This window comes from Delphinapterus leucas, unplaced genomic scaffold (assembly GCF_059928025.1).
Source record: "Delphinapterus leucas isolate spDelLeu-1000000601 "Yukka" unplaced genomic scaffold, BTC_Dleu_Yukka2 spDelLeu_asBTCV2_sq25, whole genome shotgun sequence".
NCBI lineage: Eukaryota > Metazoa > Chordata > Mammalia > Artiodactyla > Monodontidae > Delphinapterus > Delphinapterus leucas.
The window spans coordinates 3,567,855-3,587,998 of NW_028322234.1; the positions used below are offsets into that span (position 1 = coordinate 3,567,855).

At 38.5% G+C, this 20,144-nt stretch overlaps 1 long non-coding RNA gene across 2 annotated transcripts in view; it reads left to right on the forward strand.

The window, feature by feature from the left end:
* The first annotated feature begins 297 nt into the window (after positions 1–297).
* Positions 298–20,144, forward strand: part of LOC149744039 (uncharacterized) — an 80,110-nt gene continuing 60,263 nt past the window's right edge. Inside the window, exons 1-4 of one of the 2 annotated variants that reach the window (XR_016391591.1) lie at positions 298–1,545; positions 3,002–3,189; positions 7,033–7,443; positions 7,837–7,958. This is a non-coding gene — a long non-coding RNA (uncharacterized LOC149744039). The remainder of the gene's footprint in view (positions 1,546–3,001; positions 3,190–7,032; positions 7,444–7,836; positions 7,959–20,144) is intronic. The other variant, XR_016391592.1, reaches the window with a different exon arrangement.

Here is a 20,144-nt window from a genome sequence, read left to right on the forward strand (position 1 = left end):
TAACCTTATGGGGATTCCCTTGTGTGATATTTGTTGCTTTTCCATTACTGCTTTTAATATTTTTCTTTGTATTTAATTTTTGATAGTTTGATTAATATGTGTCTTGGTGTGTTTCTCTTTGGGTTTTCCCTGTATGGAACTCTCTGCATTTCCTGGACTTGATTGACTATTTCCTTTCCCTTGTTAGGGAAGTTTTTGACTCTAATCTCTTCAAATATTTTCTCAGACCCTTTCTTTTTCTCTTTTTCTTCTGGGACCACTAAATTCGAATGTTGGTGTGTTTTATGTTGTCCCAGAAGTCTCTGAGACTGTTCTCAGTTCTTTTCATTTTTTTTTTCTTTACTCTGCTCCCTGGCAGTTGTTTTCACCATTTTATCTTCCAGCTCATTCATCCATTCTTCTGCCTCAGTTATTCTGCTATTGATTCCTTCTATAGTATTTTTAATATCAGTTATTACATTGTTCATCACTGTTTGTTTGCTCTTCAGTTCCTTTAGATCCTTGTTAAATGTTTGTGTTTTTCTCCATTCTGTTTCTGAGATTTTGGATCATCTTTACTGTCCTTACTCTGAATTCCTTTTCAGGTAGGTTGCATATTTTGTCTTCATTTATTTGGTCTTGTAGGATTTTACCTTGCTCCTTCATCTGTAACATAATTTTTGTTGTTTCATTTTTTTTTTGATGGGAGGGGCTGTATTCCTGTCTTACTGGTTGTTTGGCCTGAGGCTTCCTTCAATGGAGTTTGCAGGAAGTTAGGTAGAGCCGGACCTTGGTGCCGAGATGAGGACTTCCAGGAGGCCTCACCTCAATTAATATTTCCTGGCATCTGAGGTTCTTTGTTAGTCCAGCAGCTTGGACTTGGTGCTCCCACCACAGGAGCTCGGGCCTGACCTCTGGCCTGGGAACCAAGAACCTGCAAGCTGCATAGCATCATTAAAAAAAAAGAATAAAAAAGAATAAAAGGAGCAGTACAATAACAAAGAATAAATATAAAATTAGAACAATAAAAAATGTATTAGGAAAAATAAAAATATAATTGAAACAACTGCAACTGCAACAAGGGAAAACGAAACCACACCAGAAACAAGAAAAAAAAGTGGTGGGGGGGAACAACCCAAAAGGAGCAGAAGAATAACAAAGTATAGAGAATAAAATAAAATTAGAAAAATAAAAGGTTTATTAGAAAAAAATAATTATATTAATGAATTATCAAGAAGAAGGTAAAACAGCACCCTGACCTAAAAGAAGAGAAAAGGAAAAAAAAAAAAAAGGCCTTGGCTCTTGGGGGTGGAGTTTAGGTGGGGGGGTGGAACTTAGGCAGGGGCAGGGTTTAGGGTTGGGCAGGGCCTAGCCAGGGTGGTGACGTTTGAGTGTGGGGCGGGGCCTAGACTCAGGACCCACACAGCCAGAAAAGGCCTTGGGTGTGGGGACTAGGCTGGGCAACATTCAAGTGTGTGGTGGGGCCTCTGCCTAGGACCTACACGGAATGGGAGAGGCAGCACATCCAAAGGGGTTCTCTGGAGTGTGGATTTCGGGAGTTTGGAGGTAGGGCCATGGGTGAGGGTGTGTGTGTGGGGTTTAGGCCCAGGGTGTTTGGAGGGGGTCTCAGAAGGGGTCTCCGAGTGTAGAGGTGGGGCCCTGGGTGGGGGTGTAGGGGCAGGGCTTGGGCTCTACCTGGTAGGAGGGAGGCTCCCAGGGCAGAGGATTAGGCCTGGGAGCCCAACAGGCTCCCTGGTGCCTAAGTGGGCAGCGAAAGCGCTGGCCGTGTTCCTTTCTGTTCCTCCACGCCCTCCCCCATGGTCTCTCCCAGGGTCTCCACAGTCGCCGTTGGACCCTAACTGTGGGCTGGTCCCACTGAGTGTAGGAACTCCTACCCCCACCCATTTGCCCCTCAGGGGTGCAGGTCCCAGAGGTCTGGCCTTTACTTTTGATCCCCCTTTCCTCCCTCCCACTCCGTCAGGACCCACGCAGCTGGAGGGGTTTAGGTGGGCAGAGGATCAGGTCCGGGATTTCATCAGGCTTCTGGGGCCCAAGAGAGTAGGGGAAACCTAGCCACCCTCCCTTTTGATCCTCTGCCCTCCCAGTGGTCCCCCAACTTCCCCCTCCAGGTGTGGGATCTCTTCCTCTCCCCCAGCTGCCCCTCAGGGGCGCCAGTCCAGTCTCACCTCCACTTCTCCTCCCCACTCACTCTCCCCATGCCCCATGTCGTACTTGGTTGCTGGGGGTTCCTCCCGTCCCCTTAGGCGTCCGTGGTCCCCTACTGGTGCCTGGTAGGTGCCCTAGTTGTGCCAAGATGCGAATTTCATGCCCTCCTAGTCTGCCATCTTGACTCCCCCATATTTTCTTTAGTGCTTTATAAGGGTAACTGGGTAATTAAGTATGAAAAGTGAAACCACTGATATAAGTCAGTTCTATATTCACTTTAATAACTGTTAGAACAAAATAGCTGTTAAAATATCTTACACACTGAAAGTGGTAATTGTTTTTTGATCTATGATTATGTATCTTTTGGCACAGAGAAGCTGTCCACTCTGGCCATTCATGTAGCCCTGTTTGGAATCACTTTAAAATGCTTATCTTAGATTTCTAAGTGCTTAAGGCCAATGTCCCGTTTAAAAAACATTCTTCCATACAGGTCCAGTGACCCCTTTTCAGCACCTTACTTATCTTTCTATGCCTTAGTTCTTCATTTGGTGATAACAGTAGTTCCTACCTGATAGAGTTGTTATGTGATTATATGAGGTAATGATATTTCGAACGTGCCTAAAATAGTTGTTTGGCATGTATTAGTGATGTTTCATTTAATCCTCACTTGGGACTTATCTTGAGAGCTTAGTAAAACACCATTCAAATATAGCACTTAAAAGAGTGCCTGGCACACAGTAAGTATTCAGAATAATTTATGGAAATAATTCTTCTTAATTTTTTTCTCCTCGTCTGAATCCTCCCCAGCCACATTTCACAAAAGTATCTTAGCACCTTTTATGCTCTTTTGTCTCAGGGCAGGCTTGTATTTCAGTGCTAACTTGCAGAAATTTCCTGGAAGATATATTCCTCTCCTGGGTTTTGATCTTTAAAGGCTGAGCATCCTGGAAAGATGATACTAAGTGCCTATGTTTAGGATTGGAATTTTGGAGGATGCACATTGATGGTGACAGGATTTTGGAAGGAATGGGAAGCAGTTTGAAGGTGAGATTCTAGAGGCTCCTAGTCTCAGCGTACATCCCCAGGTACATACATGGCGTAAAATCAAATAGCTTTTAGATTATAGACTTGCATAATGAGGATTTCTGCTGTGGCCACAGAAGACTGCAAGATGAAGCTCTTTCTCTAGAATGTCCTAAATTATGGGTGAACCCTGAAGGTGATACACCCAGCAATGGCAGAGATCAGAATTTCCTAGCAGCCCATTAGGCTTTTGAGGCTGAATATAATTTGATTAAATGAAAATAAAATCATTGATCATTCTTGCATACCCTATAAAATGAGATTCACAGCCCTTAACCAGAGAAATTGGGTCCTTTTATAGGCTAACTTTGTCCCTGTCAAACTGGGATATGCACCTCCTGATGATCCAGAAGGACAGTTGAATATTTAATAATCTGAGCTCCAGGATCCATTACCCATCTAATAGCTGTTCTTTGGAGGAAACGCAAATGACTTTTTCCTAATCTTTATTCAAGGATGAGTCTTAAAAAGCTCTGGAAACATAAACAGCATGAGCTCCATCGAGAATAGTGCAGAACAAGCACACATTAAATAGTAAACTAGAAGGAATCTGAAAGAGTCAATGGTGGTCATTTTGAAGTAAAAATTCTAAACCCAGTGGTGGATGGTAGGACAGATAATGACACATCTAGTCACCACAGACTCCCTAATAAAGCATAAACCTTAGCTTTGTTGCAAGGATGAAAGTAAGAATAATCTCCCTTAATGGGAGCAGCAGACCAGAGGTGTTTAATCACCTAAAATCACTGATGGTAAAATCACCTCATCGTGCTCATGGAGGCAAGGATCATTTACACACACTTCAAGTCACCCTTGAGAAACAGGCTCTTTGTTGATTTCATTAAGTGTCGAACTTTTCTCACCCAGCTCGCCTCAGGATGCACACATTTCATTTCCATGCGTGTTCTGGGAGGACAGTCCATGTCATTTGCCAGCATTTCGGCCAACATATACATAATCAAATGCAGCCACCATGGAACATGGGCTGAGAAACAATCCATCCAATGTTTAATGAGTAACATTAGCATGCTCTTAAAAGCACTAATAGCAAGTTTCATTACTGTTCATTTTAGTGTGGATGGCAGCTATCCAAAACCTAACCATGTACTAAATTCATTTTAGTAAAAGCAGAAAATAATAAATAAAATAAATGATTGTAATTACAAGTTACTTCTAGAAGTTAGACTTATATTAACATGACATTAACTCAGAAAAGAAACACTTTCTTCTTTTTTTTTTCCAGATTACAATTTTCTTTTAGGAAACCCTTTCTCTCCTACAGTGACTTTCAATCTAATATTGTCTTCAAATTAATTTTCATTATTTTATTATAAAAGTGATGTTATTATACTTTTGGGGATTTTGATCCTGAGGATCAGAAATTGTTCAGAAGGCATTTGGAGTTTTCTATAAATTTGTTTATATTGACTTTTGCAGTATCCACTCCCACTGCTTTCTTGTGTGCCTTCCTATACTTCTTCCCTTTCCAGTCTCTTCAGGATGTTCCCCAGCTCCTTTACAGCTATGGTTCTGGATGTGATTTTAGTTCTGCAAGTCACACATTCTCACGGGGACATGGATTTGGAATTTTCTGGTGCAGATGGTGGCAGAGGTTCTCAGTTGCTGGAGTCACCAGCTTCAGCGGTGTTTCCTGATTTGAGAATCTGCTTCCTCACCATTGCAGAGGCAGTAGCTGTTGTGGCAGCCTGGTGTGGCCAGAACCTCAGTCTAGGGTCTGTTGCTTCCCTTCTCTCTAATTATAAGCTTTTCTACTTCAGGTATCTAGGAAAGATTCTATGCTCTACAGCTGAACCCTGAGTAAGACTGCCTTGGTGCCTACTTCATAGATTGCAAACATTTTGGTGATTAAATGGGATACTTGCATACAGTTTCCTTAGCCAAATGCCTGGCACAGAGTGGATAATAAATATTAGCTTCTATTTTTCCCCTCATAATGCCTAGGGTGGTTCAATGTGAACCTACCTGATAGAAAAATTAAATCCTCAGTATACTTTTTAGTTACATGGTGACTACATATGACACAGTAGAGAAAGACATAGAGACAGTGTGTTATAATGGCAGGGCCAGAGAGTGGTGAACAGTATTTAGAGTAAAATGATCTAGGTTCAACTCTCAGACCTACTTATTGTTTGGCCTTGAGCAAAGTTTTCTGGGGTTTATTTGTTCCAGCTACAGTGGGAGATGAACTGCGTTTTCTTTAATGTTTCTCAAGTTTTTAAAATTCTGAGACTTATATTCTAGCTTCATTTGCTTCTAATTTTCAGTAATGATTTGAAATAACAAGAATGTTCACTTCTTTAGATGACTCATTGTTTAAGGCGTATGATAGCAAACGATGAAGTTGTTTTTTTTTTTTTTTAAGACCTGCCTGATGCTTGCCATCATAAAAGGTGAATTAAGCAATGCAAGGAAGAAAAAAAATAGAGGTGAGGATAGTACATTTAACGCATTTGGGAGGGTAAAGAAAAAAGTCCTCTTAGTTTAGTTTGTCTTATCAGTGACAAACTGAAACTGGTTTTTCATAGTAACACCTGGTCATTGTTCTAAAAATATGAAACTTGAGGCCTGTTTGTTGTTGTTGTGTTTTTGTTTTTTTACAGTTAGAAACCTTGATTACAGTGCTACATTTAGAAAATTTAGAAGAGGCACTCTGAGGAACTGAAAATTGTAGAAGAAAATAGAATCTCTTAAGGGTGTAGGAAGTAGATACAATCTCTGGCAGAGAAAAGCAGTTTTCACAAAAATATAATAGAGAAAGATAACTGAACTTATTATAAAGGCACCTAACTAAAAGGGAAAAATCAGTAGAGGAAAGGAAGTTATCTCCTAGTCTTAAGCTGTTTAAGGTCTTGGGATGCCAGGAAAGATTTGCATCTTTATGCCATTTATTCTTTTTCTTTCTCTCTCAAAACTGCTTTAAAAATCCACGAAAAAGGGCTTCCCTGGTGGCGCAGTGGTTGGGAGTCTGCCTCCCGATGCAGGGGACGCGGGTTCGTGCCCCCGTCCGGGAGGATCCCACATGCCGCGGAGCGGCTGGGCCCGTGAGCTGTGGCCGCTGAGCCTGCGCGTCCGAAGCCTGTGCTCTGCAACGGGAGAGGCCACAGCAGTGAGAGGCCTGCGTACCGAAAAAAAAAAAAAAAAAAAAAATCCACGAAAAAATCAAGCCTGCCTTTTAGCTATTAAAATTGAATTTTAAAAAAATGACATGGGTTCAGATTTGGATTGACATTATTGACTAGTTACTCTTCTTTTCATACAAATGATAGCAGTATCAGTGTTTGAATCTGGCTCATTTGGTTACGAGGAAGAATTCAGTCAGATTATTGCAGTGGACAAATGGTTGTTATAATTACATATGGACTCTGACTGGACCTGGAAGCTTAGGCGTAGAGAGAAATATTTTGCTCCCTCTCTGAGTCTTTGGTGCTCTGTGTCCATCTGCTGTATTCCTCATTCCAACCTCTGGAACTTATCTGCTGACGCTGGTTTTCTACATCTTCATTGTCCAGCTTGCCTATTTGCGTAGGTTACTTCTCCTAGATTATCTTTGTCCCCTTTCTACAGCACACATTTTTTTCTCTAACTTGTATTTTAATCTCATGTATAACATAGGAAGCCTTGCCTCTGTTGGGGTAAGGAAAGCATTTTCCTCTTTTCTCCTCAGAGCAACTCCTTCATTTGGGAATATGTAACTAATATGATTGAGGGAATTGGGACCTGGGCTGCCAAGAATTTACCACTCGTTCTTATTCTCATTCTCTTGTTCTTTCTGTTTCTCACTAGTTTCACTTCAGAGGGAAAGAAAGAAATCCTTTTTTTTTTCTTTTTTGGCCGCACCACGCAGCATGGGGGATCTTAGTTCCCCAACCAGGGATTGAACCCGCAGTGGAAGTGCATAGTCTTAACTGCTGGACCACCAGGAAAGTCCTGAAAGAAGTCTTGATTTTAAATTCCAAGCTGTATTCTGGCTTTACCAGAATGACAGCTGTTAAATTTTCCCTTTTGATTTCTATGTATATTGATCTACTGGTTCAAGATCCATAGGGCAGTGATTCTCAACTGGAAGTGATTTTGATAGGGGACATTTGACAATGTCAGAAAACATTTGTGATTGTCAGGACTGAAGAAGGAGATTCTACTGGCTTCTGGTCATTAGAGTTCAAGGATGCTGCCAAACATCATTCAATGCACCAGGTAACAACCCGCGTTAAAAATAACAATAATAATACTGCTATATTTAAAATAGATAACCAACAAGGAGCTACTGTATAGCACCAGGAACTCTGCTCAATACTCTGTAATAACTTATATGGGAAAAAAAATTCGATAAAGAGTAGATACATGTATACGTACAACTGAGTCACTTTGCTGTACACCTGAAGCTAACACAGCATTGTTAATCAACTATACTCCAATATAAAGTAAAAATTAAAAAAATTTTTTCTAGCCCCAAATGTCAGTAGTGCCAAAGTTGAAAAATTCTGCCATACGAGAAGTAAAGGGTTTGAGATTAATTATTGCCTTTTTATTCAAAAACTATTTTATTACCGTTTCTAACTATCTAATCTCTCAATTACACACTTCCAGATTCCCAGGGAAAGATATGAATGGTGAAGCCTATTTTTGAACTAAGCTCCACAAAGCACAGCCTTCTGCCAGTCCAAGGGTTCAAGTTCCTTAGTCTAACCCGAACAACTATGACTCACAAGGTATCAGCTATGATTATAAAATAAAACATGGACATGTTAGCTCTTGTCTCTAAAAAAGGTAGATAATTTTTTTAGAAGGAGATGTGATTAGGTAGGAATCATAAAACATGTTCAGACCAAAAAAATAAAATATAATTTCCTTAATACTTAATAACTTTTAATTGATGACAAAAATCAAGTGAGTCTTCTATCATGTACATTTTAAGCCAATATGATTCAGTAATATTGTTTTGGATATTCAGTTACTATATTTGTGAGAACACTTAATTTTTATTATCTCTGAGAAAAAGGAAAAAACTAATTACATATTGGATTAATTTGTGAGTTTCCTATTCCTTAGGTACCCTGGGGGTCTATAATTCTTACTTCCAGGAACTCTTTGTAAGCCTTTTTTCCAGAAAAGAGTTTCAGACCAGGAATGCAGAGGCAAAGCAGAACACATTGTAGATGCTAATATTCACTAGAAGAGGAGCAAGGGAGCTGTTTTCGAAGGAGTGTTGTGCACAGATTCTGTTATGACTTTAATGGAAACAGTGCATGTCATTCCCACACAGCTTGCTGAGTACTTGCCCCTGAGAATATAGTGATTAGAATGAATGATGTGCTGGGATTAAAACACTTTACTGTTTAGTTCTATTTGTTGGGAAACATTTACTGATTCTAGCCCTGGTTTCCCTTATGATATGATTAGGCAGAGAGGAGTCACTTTCCTGAGGAAACTGAGGTCACATTGTTCTCTCACGATATAAAGCTCGTGAGGCATGTGGAAGAGCTGAGATCATGGATTTGGAAAGGATCGCCGTAGAGTTGTTAAAATAAAATTTTCTACAGATAACTTACTGATCTAGTTGACTTCTATTCAGTGATTCATGACTTGGGTACTGTTTAATCTAACAGGTAGAAAGGAGCTCTGAAGAGCAGTACAAGGTGAGAGCTTTTTATAGACCAAAGTGAGCAGGGTCAAGGACGATGTACTGGTCATTTGCTAATGGGTTAATGAGAGTTCCTTTCCTTATATGGAACAAGGAGCTGGATAAGGGTTTGGTAAGCAGGCAAGCATGATTGGTTGGTTGACCTGGGCCTTCCTTTGCTTGGAGAGCCCAGGTAGGGAAACTTAGATAAATTTTGGTTTGCTGATGTGGGGCTTAGCATGAGTGATTCCATCTTGGACCTAATCTGGTTACTTTGACAGAGTCCTTGGCCTATCACATAGTCTTTACTATGCAAATAGGGCCAGTCACTTCAGAATTTTGAGAATTGATCTCAGTATCTTTCTACTGAAGACAATAACTGCTTTCCAGCATTGTGGCAAGACATTTAAGAGCTTCCATCACAGCTCCAGCGCAACTTAACCACGTAACCAGTTCTGTGAATGCTGTCATGTTCTGGAATATTATCGTGCCTCACTTTTCTGTTTTGTAAATTTGGGAAGATTGTATCTGCTTCACAGGGTTTTTTGAGAAAGAAACGAGTTACTAATAATGACTGCAAAGCACTTGTGACAGTGTCTGTCTCAAATGTTATTATCATTGTTAATGCACGTTGAGCTTTTAGCTCAGTGCTTGAAAACCTGGTTTTACACAGTGCCCTGTATTATTATTGCTAGAAACAAAGACAAATAACAATTTACGTCAAGGGAGAATCCAGTAAATGATCTATGAAGGTCTGTTATTGCCTAAACCAACATATGCTTTGTGATAGTGATTAGGCTGGGTGGGAGCCATCAGTCAAGCCAGAAGGATGAGGCAAATGAGGAAACCTTTTCAGAAGACATGTGGATGATTCTAGGGAACTGGATGACATTTTGGTTGGGGGCATAACTTCACAGTAATTGAACACTCCCCAAATATCATTTTTAAAGTAAACTTACCTTATTACTGTTAGTTGGAGGCATAAATTTCCACTCTGTGAATGCCCTGTGCATTTGTGGATCCGATTGCAGGGTTAAACAAAATCAACAGAGTCCTTCCATCCCATTCATTTCTAATGCAACCTGTATTGCTACCATCAGCAGCAAAATAAAATCTTTTCCATTTACCTCTGACTCAAAAAGCAGAGGGAGAGGCATTTTGAGATAGTTTAAATAGGGAAATGGAGATTTAGAAGTTAAGTGATGGGTTTAATGACAGTGGTGCTTCATGTTAGTACTGTATTTCATTTTTCAAAGTATATCCTCATAAATAATCTCCTTGGATCTATACAACTAAATAGAATAGAAACAAGAATATAAGACTGTTATCTCCATATAACAAATCAGAAAGCTGATGTTTCTCTATCAGATGTATACTCAGGCTAAACTGGAGACATTGATTCCAGCTCTCACTGTTATGTAGGGGAGCTTCTCTTGCTATCATTGTAAAGCCTACAGCATTTCCCCAGCATTGACTTTATTCTGATTTCTTTAAAAATAAACTCCTGGGCTTCCCTGGTGGCTCAGTGGTTGAGAGTCCGCCTGCTGATGCGGGGAACATGGGTTCGTGCCCAGGTCCGGGAAGATCCCACATGCCGCGGAGCAGCTGGGTCCGTGAGCCACGGCCGCTGAGCCTGCGCGTCCGGAGCCTGTGCTCTGCAACAGGAGAGGCCACAACAGTGAGAGGCCCGCGTATCACAAAAAAATAAATAAATAAATAAACTCCTGCTAGTCTTTCTTGAATTAGATGCTGATAGACCTAAGAAAATGAGTCTAATTCCTCTTCCCCATTAGCCCTAAAGCTAACATACCTGCAGATCTTCTAAGTTACTCTTTTCTCTAAATCAGACTTCCCTCAGTAGTCTGAACTTATCTATCACAAATTCTAGGACTTTCATCATACGTCAGAAAAATGTACTTTATCCACTTCCGTGAAGAAAGAAAACAAGTATAATTCACTCAGCTAATATTGACTGATAGCCAACAGTATTAGAATCTTATTGTGTGTTTATGTACAGTCATGAACAAAAAAGATACAGTCCTTGAAATTAGGTAATTTGCTTATTAGGGCAGGGACATAGGTGATATTCATGAAATAATTTAAAATTTTATTCAGCAGTAAGTTGCCATGAAAAAAATAAAATAAAAAACAGTGTTCTTGAGCATTATATTATATTGAATGGAGCAAGAAGTTATCCCTGAGGAAATTGCCTTTGAAAGACAAAAAAGGAGCCAGGCATTCAAAAATCTGGGACAAGAGAGAGCCAAATAAAGGAAAATGTTAGTGCAAAGATGGGAGCCAGGCTGGTGTGATCAAAGGATCAAGAGGATTCCAATAAATAAGGACTAAGTTGAATAAGGGGGCAAATGAGAAGAATTGAAGTTAGGGACATAGGCAGGGACAGATATTCTGGGGCCTTAGGATGCCCCATAAAAGGGATTTGGATTTTATTCTAAATCCTAGTGCTATCTATTGGTTTTGAGTGTGGAGAGACTTGATCTGATCTCATTTTTAAAAGAATACGCTGGCTGTTTTAAGAAAAATGAATTGTGGGGAGGCAAGAGTAGAGTCTGGGGACTAGTGAGAGGCTTCCAGTAAACCAAAAGAGATTATCATGTTCAAACAAGGACTTGATGATGCATTGTCTTGCCTTAGAGTTGGGGCGGATGGTGATTGAAAGGGAAGAATTGGACACTTCCTAGCTGGGGATTTGAGTAGCTGGGTGGACAACGCTGTCCTCACTTGAAGTAGGAAAGACTTAGGGTGAGAGAAAAGGTCTTGGGGCTGGGGACAAATGGGTAGTTCTGGTTTTAAAAAAATTATGTCTGGAATTTATATTTTGTTTTAGATGTGTTCTCACTTATATGCAGTACAGGGTAACAGTAGTTTCCCTTGAATTTGAGCCGTTATTTCTATTATATCAGCCTCAGGTTGTAGTTGTTTATTAAGCAGTCATGTGTAGAAAAAAATGTATTCAGTGAAAAACTATGCATCCTTTCTCTCTCTCTCTCTCTCTCTCTCTCTCTATATATATATATATATATATATATATATATATATATATATATATATATATACACACACACACACACACACGTACTTTTTTTTAATGCAGCCTTCTTAGATTTCCCTTCTTGGTTATCAGATTCTAGCTCTGTTTCTTGTCTCTGAGCTATTTTGCAACTCTTTGTAAGTTGCAGGTAACTAATAGATATATAAACTCTTCTCTGTGCAGTAGTGATTTTAATTGAGTACCTTTTTTCTGTGGAAAACTGGTTTTGTCCACATTTGCAATTAATTTCAACATTCCTTTACTCCATATGAATTTTTCTTCCTTTTCCCTTCATTCAGTTACAACATCTGCTTGATTTCCTCATCTAAGTAAAGTAAAATCTTTAATGTGCATTCCTTTTTATATCTGTATGAGAATCATAGCTTTACTTTTTCCTAAAAATGATCTTTTAGCACAGTTCTCACCAATGGCTCATATTGCTCTCCTGGGCAGATGAACACCCATACATTTTCACACAAACTACTGTAAAGTTGTGCTCCCGAATTCTGTATTTAATAATGTGACATTAACACATTTCATTTCATATGATGCCAATTTCCCAGAAAAATTCTGGACTCTCATGTGAAATACCCAGAATCAATTTTGCCAGTACAATTATGAATTCAAATGTCAAATGATTCATTTTATACCTCAGCCCCAAGAACATTGCATCCTCCTAGTGGAAGGGAGAATTTCTAATGATCAGTCTTTGAGCTTCCACAAGCCATTTAGTAAAATTTTAGACACTTTGTGTACAACAGAATTAGTTTGTCAATAATGAAAGATATCATTGAGTGTTTCTAAGCAAATTCATACATTGCCTCTATTCTCAGAAGTGTATACTTCAGTGACTAAGGTTCTGAGAGATTGTAATTCATTAATTCTTAGAGGAAACTTACTTGAAGTTATATTCTAAAACTGTCTTTTAAAAAAGATTAGCTCATGACTCATAAATTGGAGTGGTTCATTTTTTGTCTTGTCAAGGAAGAAGAAAACGTACTTCACTGACAAGGAAAAAGAAACATTGCATCTTTGGCAAAGGTGCAGTTTAAATATTTAGAAAATTGTGATTCATAAGTCAAAAAAGGTAACGATATAATATCATTTCCAGAGCTGTATCTGTGCAAGCACTTTTTGTACTCATATAACATTAATTGATTTTAAGGTATCATTTGTATAAGTTATTATTAACATTGAAAATATAAATCATGAAGATTAAATGACACAATTAATTTACAAAAAATAAGTTCATCTAACGTTTATTTTGTAAGACTTTTTAAAAAATATTATGCCAGGCCTGGCAAACTTTAACAAATATTTTAATTTCTTATAAATCATTTTTTGAATGTGACTATTTTAGAGGAATTATAGATGAAAACAGAGTTTTGGTTGACAAATTGAAAACTTCACAAAGAAAGAAGCATAGATTTATTGATTGATATAGCTAATATGTTTATGGCATCTGTGAGAGCCACGTATACAGGTAGATTGTGAGATGGGTTGATGATTACCAATTTTGTTCTGACGTTATGAAAATAAAAACTCAAATGTTACACAAAACTTATTCTTTGAGTTGGGGTGGATGGCTATTGAAAAAGAATAATTAGATGCTTTCTATTTTGGGGATTTCAGTAGCTGGGTGGACACTGTTGTCCTGACCTGAAATAGGAAAGACTTATGGTGAGGGGGAAGGTCTTGGGGCTGGGGTAAGAATGGATAGTTCTGTTTGTAACAAACTTACTTCTAGAATTCACATTTTATTGTAGATGTGTTTTTACTTGCATGCAGTAGAGGGTGACTGTAGTCTTCCTGGGACTTGAGCCTTTATTTCTGTTATATCAGTCTCAGGTTCAGTTGTTTGTTTAGCAGTCATGTGTGGAAAAGAAAGATGTATTGCATGGAAAACTATGCATCTTCCTTAGATTACCATCTGTAAAATGCTTACTTTAAAAACCTTAGTTGAACTTACTTTTATCCATACTGGGTTGACATTTTTGGTATATTTTTAACAGTTCTAAGACAAAATATTTCACTTGTCATTGAGAGATTATACACTAGACTTGGGGAAACGTGGGGGCTATCCTGATGAGGCCTCTCATTTACATTTCCTCATTTGTGAAAGAGAAAGTATTTAGTTTCTGGAAACTTGGGGTTGCCTCCCCCCTCTTTATGTTAGACTACATTTTGAATTGGCCTTAGAGTTCCTTCAAATAAAGCAACAAGCAATAAATGGATATTTTCATACTTCTATAAGCTCTCTTCTTGAAGGAGAGATCCCTTGTAGTATTCACCATTTTAGCTCCAGAACCTACATTGTTGATGGTTGAGGGTAGATCTCATAGAGGTGTCTTTGCCTTACTGGGGAGTCTTTGTATGGCTTATAGGGTACAATTCTAAGGTCAAAAGGAAAGTGATTGACTCTATCCCTAACATTTCTCAAGGACCCGTGATGATAGAGAATCACAACTCTCTTCCCACATTTGGTACCCTAAGAGGTAGATTTCTGTTTATTCTGTATAAGAAATATTTTTATTTATTACTTTATTTTATTTTATTTATTTTTTGCGGTACACGGCCTCTCACTGTTGTGGCCTCTCCCGTTGCGGAGCACAGGCTCTGGACGCGCAGACCCAGTGGCCATGGCTCACGGGCCCAGCTGCTCTGCGGCGTATGGGATCCTCCTGGACCGGAGCACGAACCCGTGTCTCCTGCATCGGCAGGCGGACTCTCATCCACTGCAGCACCAGGGAAGCCCAAGAAATATTTTGAAAAGAAGCAAACATCATTTCTAATCAAAGAGATGTTTTTCAAAGGAGTTCTTCAAAATGTACATGTTCTTTTCCTTTGGGATAGTACATAAGATCTACCTTCTGGAAAGGTACACACATATCAAATCATGTGCTTCTTCCTTAAAAGGAAAAATTCATGTTTGGTCAATCCTCTTTACTTCCCATAAGGAAAAATTAACTCATTTCTTAGAGTGTCCAGAGAGTCTCAAGCTCATAATGAGTATTTTATGGAAATTTTCTCATAATTGAAGATTAATGTTTAGTTTATGATTTTATTTCAATAATCTCTACCATATTTATTTTTAACCCATTGCACAAATAGGGGTAACATAAGTTGACTAAAGCAGTATAACAAAGATTTTATGTTTGATGGACTTGGGAAGAGGGAGGAATAAGAAGTTTTTACACCCTTTTTCTCACTTGTTCCCAGCAGTGATCTCAAGTTTCAGGACAGTCTGGATGGCAAATAGGCGAATAGAGAAAAGTATGCTTTGTTTCTGTGGCAGTCTCAGAGCCAATGACTTCTCTGGGAGAGAGGTAGCTTATCCAGCCTAAAATTTTGAGACTGAAAACTTGGAGGGAAGCTGGTCCAAGATTTCTGCAGGATAAAACCCTTGGTGCTACTGCCAGAATAGAATAGATGTCTGGTTTGTGATATTAGTTATCTATTACATTCTTGGAAAGGCTAAATATCAGCTTCCCTGGTACCCAGCAAATGGCGATAGGTCAATTACTGCTGCTCTAAATGAATATTTTTAAGCAACTTTTTTCCCTTGGCATTATTTAAAGCATAAGTGGTTAGATTTATTTATTTATTTTTCACCAGTGTATACATGTCGATCCCAGTCGCCCAATTCATCACACCACCACCCCCACACCCCCGCTGCTTTCCCCCCTTGATGTCCATACGTTTGTTCTCTACATCTTTGTCTCAGCTTCTGCCCTGCAAACCAGTTCAAGTCTACCATTTTTCTAGGTTCCACATATATGCATTAATATACGATATTTGTTTTTCTCTTTCTGACTTACGTCACTCTGTATGACACTCTCTAGATCATCCATGTCTCAACAAATGACCCAATTACGTTCCATTTTATGGCTGAGTAATATATATGTGCCACATCTTCTTTATCCATTCGTCTGTCGATGGGCATTTAGGTTGCTTCCATGACCTGCCTATTGTAAATAGAGCTGCAATGAACATTGGGGTACATGTGTCTTTTTGAATAATGGTTTTCTCTGGGTATATGCCCGGTAGTGGGATTGCTGCATCATATGGTAATTCTATTTTTAGTTTTTTAAGGAACCTCCATACTGTCCTCCATAGTGGCTGTATCAATTTACATTCCCACCAAAAGTGCAAGAGGGTTCCCTTTTCTCCACACCCTCTCCAGCATTTGTTGTTTGTAGATTTTCTGATGCTGCCCATTCTAACTGGTGTGAGGTGATACCTCATTGTAGTTTTAATTTGCATTTCTCTAATAATTAGTGATGTTGAGAAGCTTTTCATGTGCTTCTTAGCCATGTGTATGTCTTCTTTGGAGAAATGTCTATTTAGGTCTTCTGCCCATTTTTGGATTGGGTTGTTTGTTTTTTTAATATTGAGCTGCATGAGCTGTTTATATATTTTGGAGATTAATCCTTTGTCCGCTGATTTGTTTGCAAATATTTTCTCCCGTTCTGACGGTTGTCTTTTCATCTTGTTTATGGTTTCCTTTGCTGGGCAAAAGCATTTAAGTTTCATTAGGCCCCATTTGTTTATTTATTTTTTTTAATTTCCATTACTCTAGGAGGTGGATCAAAAAAGATCTTGCTGTCAAAGAGTGTTCTTCCTATGTTTTACTCTAAGAGTTTTATAGTGTGTAGTCTTACATTTAGGTCTCTAATCCATTTTGAGTTTTTTTGTGTGTATGGTGTTAGGGAGTGTTCTAATTTCATTCTTTTACATGTAGCGGTCCAGTTTCCCCAGCACCGCTTATTGAAGAGACTGTCTTTTCTCCATTGTATATCCTTGTCTCCTTTGTCATAGATTAGTTTACCATAGGAACGTGGGTTTATCTCTGGGCTTTCTATCCTGTTCCATTGATCTATATTTCTGTTTTTGTGCCAGTACCATATTGTCTTGATTACTGTAGGTTTGTAGTATTGTCTGAAGTCAGGGAGTCTGTTTCTTCCAGCTCCGTTTTTTTCCCTCAAGACTGCTTTGGCTATTCGGGGTTCTTTGTGTCTCCATACAAATTTTAAGATTTTTTGTTCTAGTTCTGTAAAAAATGCCATTGGTAATTTGATAGGGATTGCATTGAATCTGTAGATTGCTTTGGGTAGATAGTCATTTTCACAATATTGATTCTTCCAATCCAAGTACAGGGTATATCTCTCCATCTGTTGGTATCATCTTTAATTTCTTTCATCAGTGTCTTATAGTTTTCTGCATACAGGTCTTTCCTCTCCCTAAGTAGGTTTATTCCTAGATATTTTATTCTTTTTGTTGCAATGGTAAATGGGAGTGTTTCCTTAATTTCTCTTTCAGATTTTTCATCATTAGTATATAGGAATGCAAGAGATTTCTGTGCATTAATTTTGTATCCTGCAACTTTACCAAATTCATTGATTACCTCTAGTAGTTTTCTGGTGGCATCTTTAGGATTCTCTATGTATAGTATCATGTCGTCTGTAAACAGTGACAGTGTTACTTCTTCTTTTCCAATTTGTATTCCTTTTATTTCTTTTTCTTCTCTGATTGCTGTGGCTAAAACTTCCAAAACTATGTTGAATAATAGTGGTGAGAGTGGACACCGTTGGCTTGTTCCTGATCTTACTGGAAATGCTTTCAGTTTTTCACCATTGAGAATGATGTTTGCTGTGGGTTTGTCATATACGGCCTTTATTATGTTGAGGTAGGTTCCCTCTATGCCCACTTTCTGGAGAGTTTTTGTCATAAATGGGTGTTGAATTTTGTCAAAAGATTTTTCTGCATCTATTGAGATGATCATATGGTTTTTCTTCTCAGTGTGTTAATATGGTGTATCACATTGATTTATTTGCGTATATTGAAGTATCCTTGCATCCCTGAGATAAATCCCACTTGGTCATGGTGTATGATCCTTTTAATGTGTTGTTGGATTCTGTTTGCTAGTATTTTGTTGAGGATTTTTGCATCTATATTCATCAGTGATATTGGTCTGTAATTTTCTTTGTTTGTAGTATCTTTGTCCGGTTTTGGTATCAGGGTGATGGTGGCCTCATAGAATGAGTTTGGGAGTATTCCTTCCTCCGCAATTTTTTGCAAGAGTTTGAGAAGGACGGGTGTTAGCTCTTCTCTAAATGTTTGATAGAATTCACCTGTGAAGCCATCTGGTCCTGGACTTTTGTTTTTTGGAAGATTTTTAATCACAGTTTCAATTTCATTACTTGTGATTGGTCTGTTCATATTTTCTATATGGTTCAGTCTTGGAAGCTTATACCTTTCTAAGAATTTGTCCATTTCTTCCAGGTTGCCCATTTTATTGGCATAGAGTTGCTTGTAGTAGTCTCTTAGGATGCTTTGTATTTCTGCAGTGTCTGTTGTAACTTCTCCTTTTTCATTTCTAATTTTATTGATCTGAGTCCTCTCCCTCTTTTTCTTGATGAGTCTGGCTAATGGTTTATCAATTTTGTTTATCTTCTCAAAGAACCAGCTTTTAGTTTTATTGATCTTTGCTATTGTTTTGTCTCTATTTCATTTATTTCTGCTCTGATCTTTATGATTTCTTTCCTTCTGCTAACTTTGGGTTTTGTTTGTTCTTCTTTCTGTAGTTCCTTTAGGTGTAAGGTTAGATTGTTTATTTGAGATTTTTCTTGTTACTTGAGGTAGGCTTGTATAGATATAAACTTCACTTTTAGAACTGCTTTTGCTGCATCCGATAGGTTTTGGATCATCTCGTTTTCGTTGTCATTTGTGTCTAGGTATTTTTTGATTTCCTCTTTGATTTCTTCAGTGATCTCTTATTTAGTAACGTATTGTTTAACCTCCATGTGTCTGTTTTCCCCTGGAATTCATTTCTAATCTCATAGCATTGTGGTTAGAAAAGATGCTTGATATGATTTCAATTTTCTTCACTTTACTGAGACTTGATATGTGACCCAAGATGTGATCTATCCTGGAGAAGGTTCCATGTGCACTTGAGAAGAAAGTGTAATCTGCTGTTTTTGGATGGAACATCCTATAAATATCAATTAAATCTATCTTGTCTATTGTGTCATTTAAAGCTTCTGTTTCCTTATTTATTTTCATTTTGGATGATCTGTCCATTGGTGTAAGTGAGGTGTTAAAGTCCCCCACTAGTGTGTTACTGTTGATTTCCTCTTTTATGGCTGTTAGCAGTTGCCTTATGTATTGCGGTGCTCCTTTGTTGGGTGCATATATATTTATAATTGTTGTATCTTCCTCTTGGATTGATCCCTTGATCATTAGGTAGTGTCCTTCCTTGTCTCTTGTAACATTCTCTATTTTAAAGTCTATTTTATCTGATATGAGTATTGCTACTCCAGCTTTCTTTTGATTTCCATTTGCATGGAATATCTTTTCCATCCCCTCACTTTCAGTCTGTATGTGTCCCTATGTCTGAGTGGGTCTCTTGTAGACAACATATGTATGGGTCTTGTTTTTGTATCCATTCAGCAAGCCTGTGTGTTTCGGTTGGAGCATTTAATCCATTCACGTTTAAGGTAATTATCAATATGTATGTTCCTATGACCATTTTCTTAATTGTTTTAGGTTTGTTTTTGTAGGTCCTTTTCTTCTCTTGTGTTTCCCACTTAGAGAAGTTCCTGTAGCATTTGTTGGAGAGCTGGTTTTGTGGTGCTGAATTCTCTTGGCTTTTGCTTGTCTGTAAAGCTTTTGATTTCTCCATTGAATCTGAATTAGATCCTTGCCGGGTAGAGTAATCTTGGTTGTAGGTTCTTCCCTTTCATCACTTTAAGTATATCATGTCACTCCCTTGTGGCTTGTAGAGTTTCTGATGAGAAATCAGATGTTCACCTTATGGGAGTTCCCTTGTATGTTATTTGTTGTTTTTCCCTTGTTGCTTTCAGTAAGTTTTCTATGTCTTTAATTTTTGCCAATTTGATTACTATGTGTCTCAGCGTGTTTCTCCTTGGGTTTATCCTGTATGGGACTCTCTGCTCTTCCTGGACTTGGGTGGCTATTTCCTTTCCTATGTTAGGGAAGTGTTCGACTATAATCTCTTCAAATATTTTCTCGGGTCCTTTCTGTCTCTCTTCTCCTTCTGGGACCCCTATAATGCGAGTGTTGTTGCGTTTAATGTTGTCCCAGAGGTATCTTAGGCTGTCTTCATTTCTTTTCATTCTTTTTTCTTTATTCTGTTCCGCAGCAGTGAATTCCACCATTCGGTCTTCCAGGTCACTTATCCATTCTTCTGCCTCGGTTATTCTG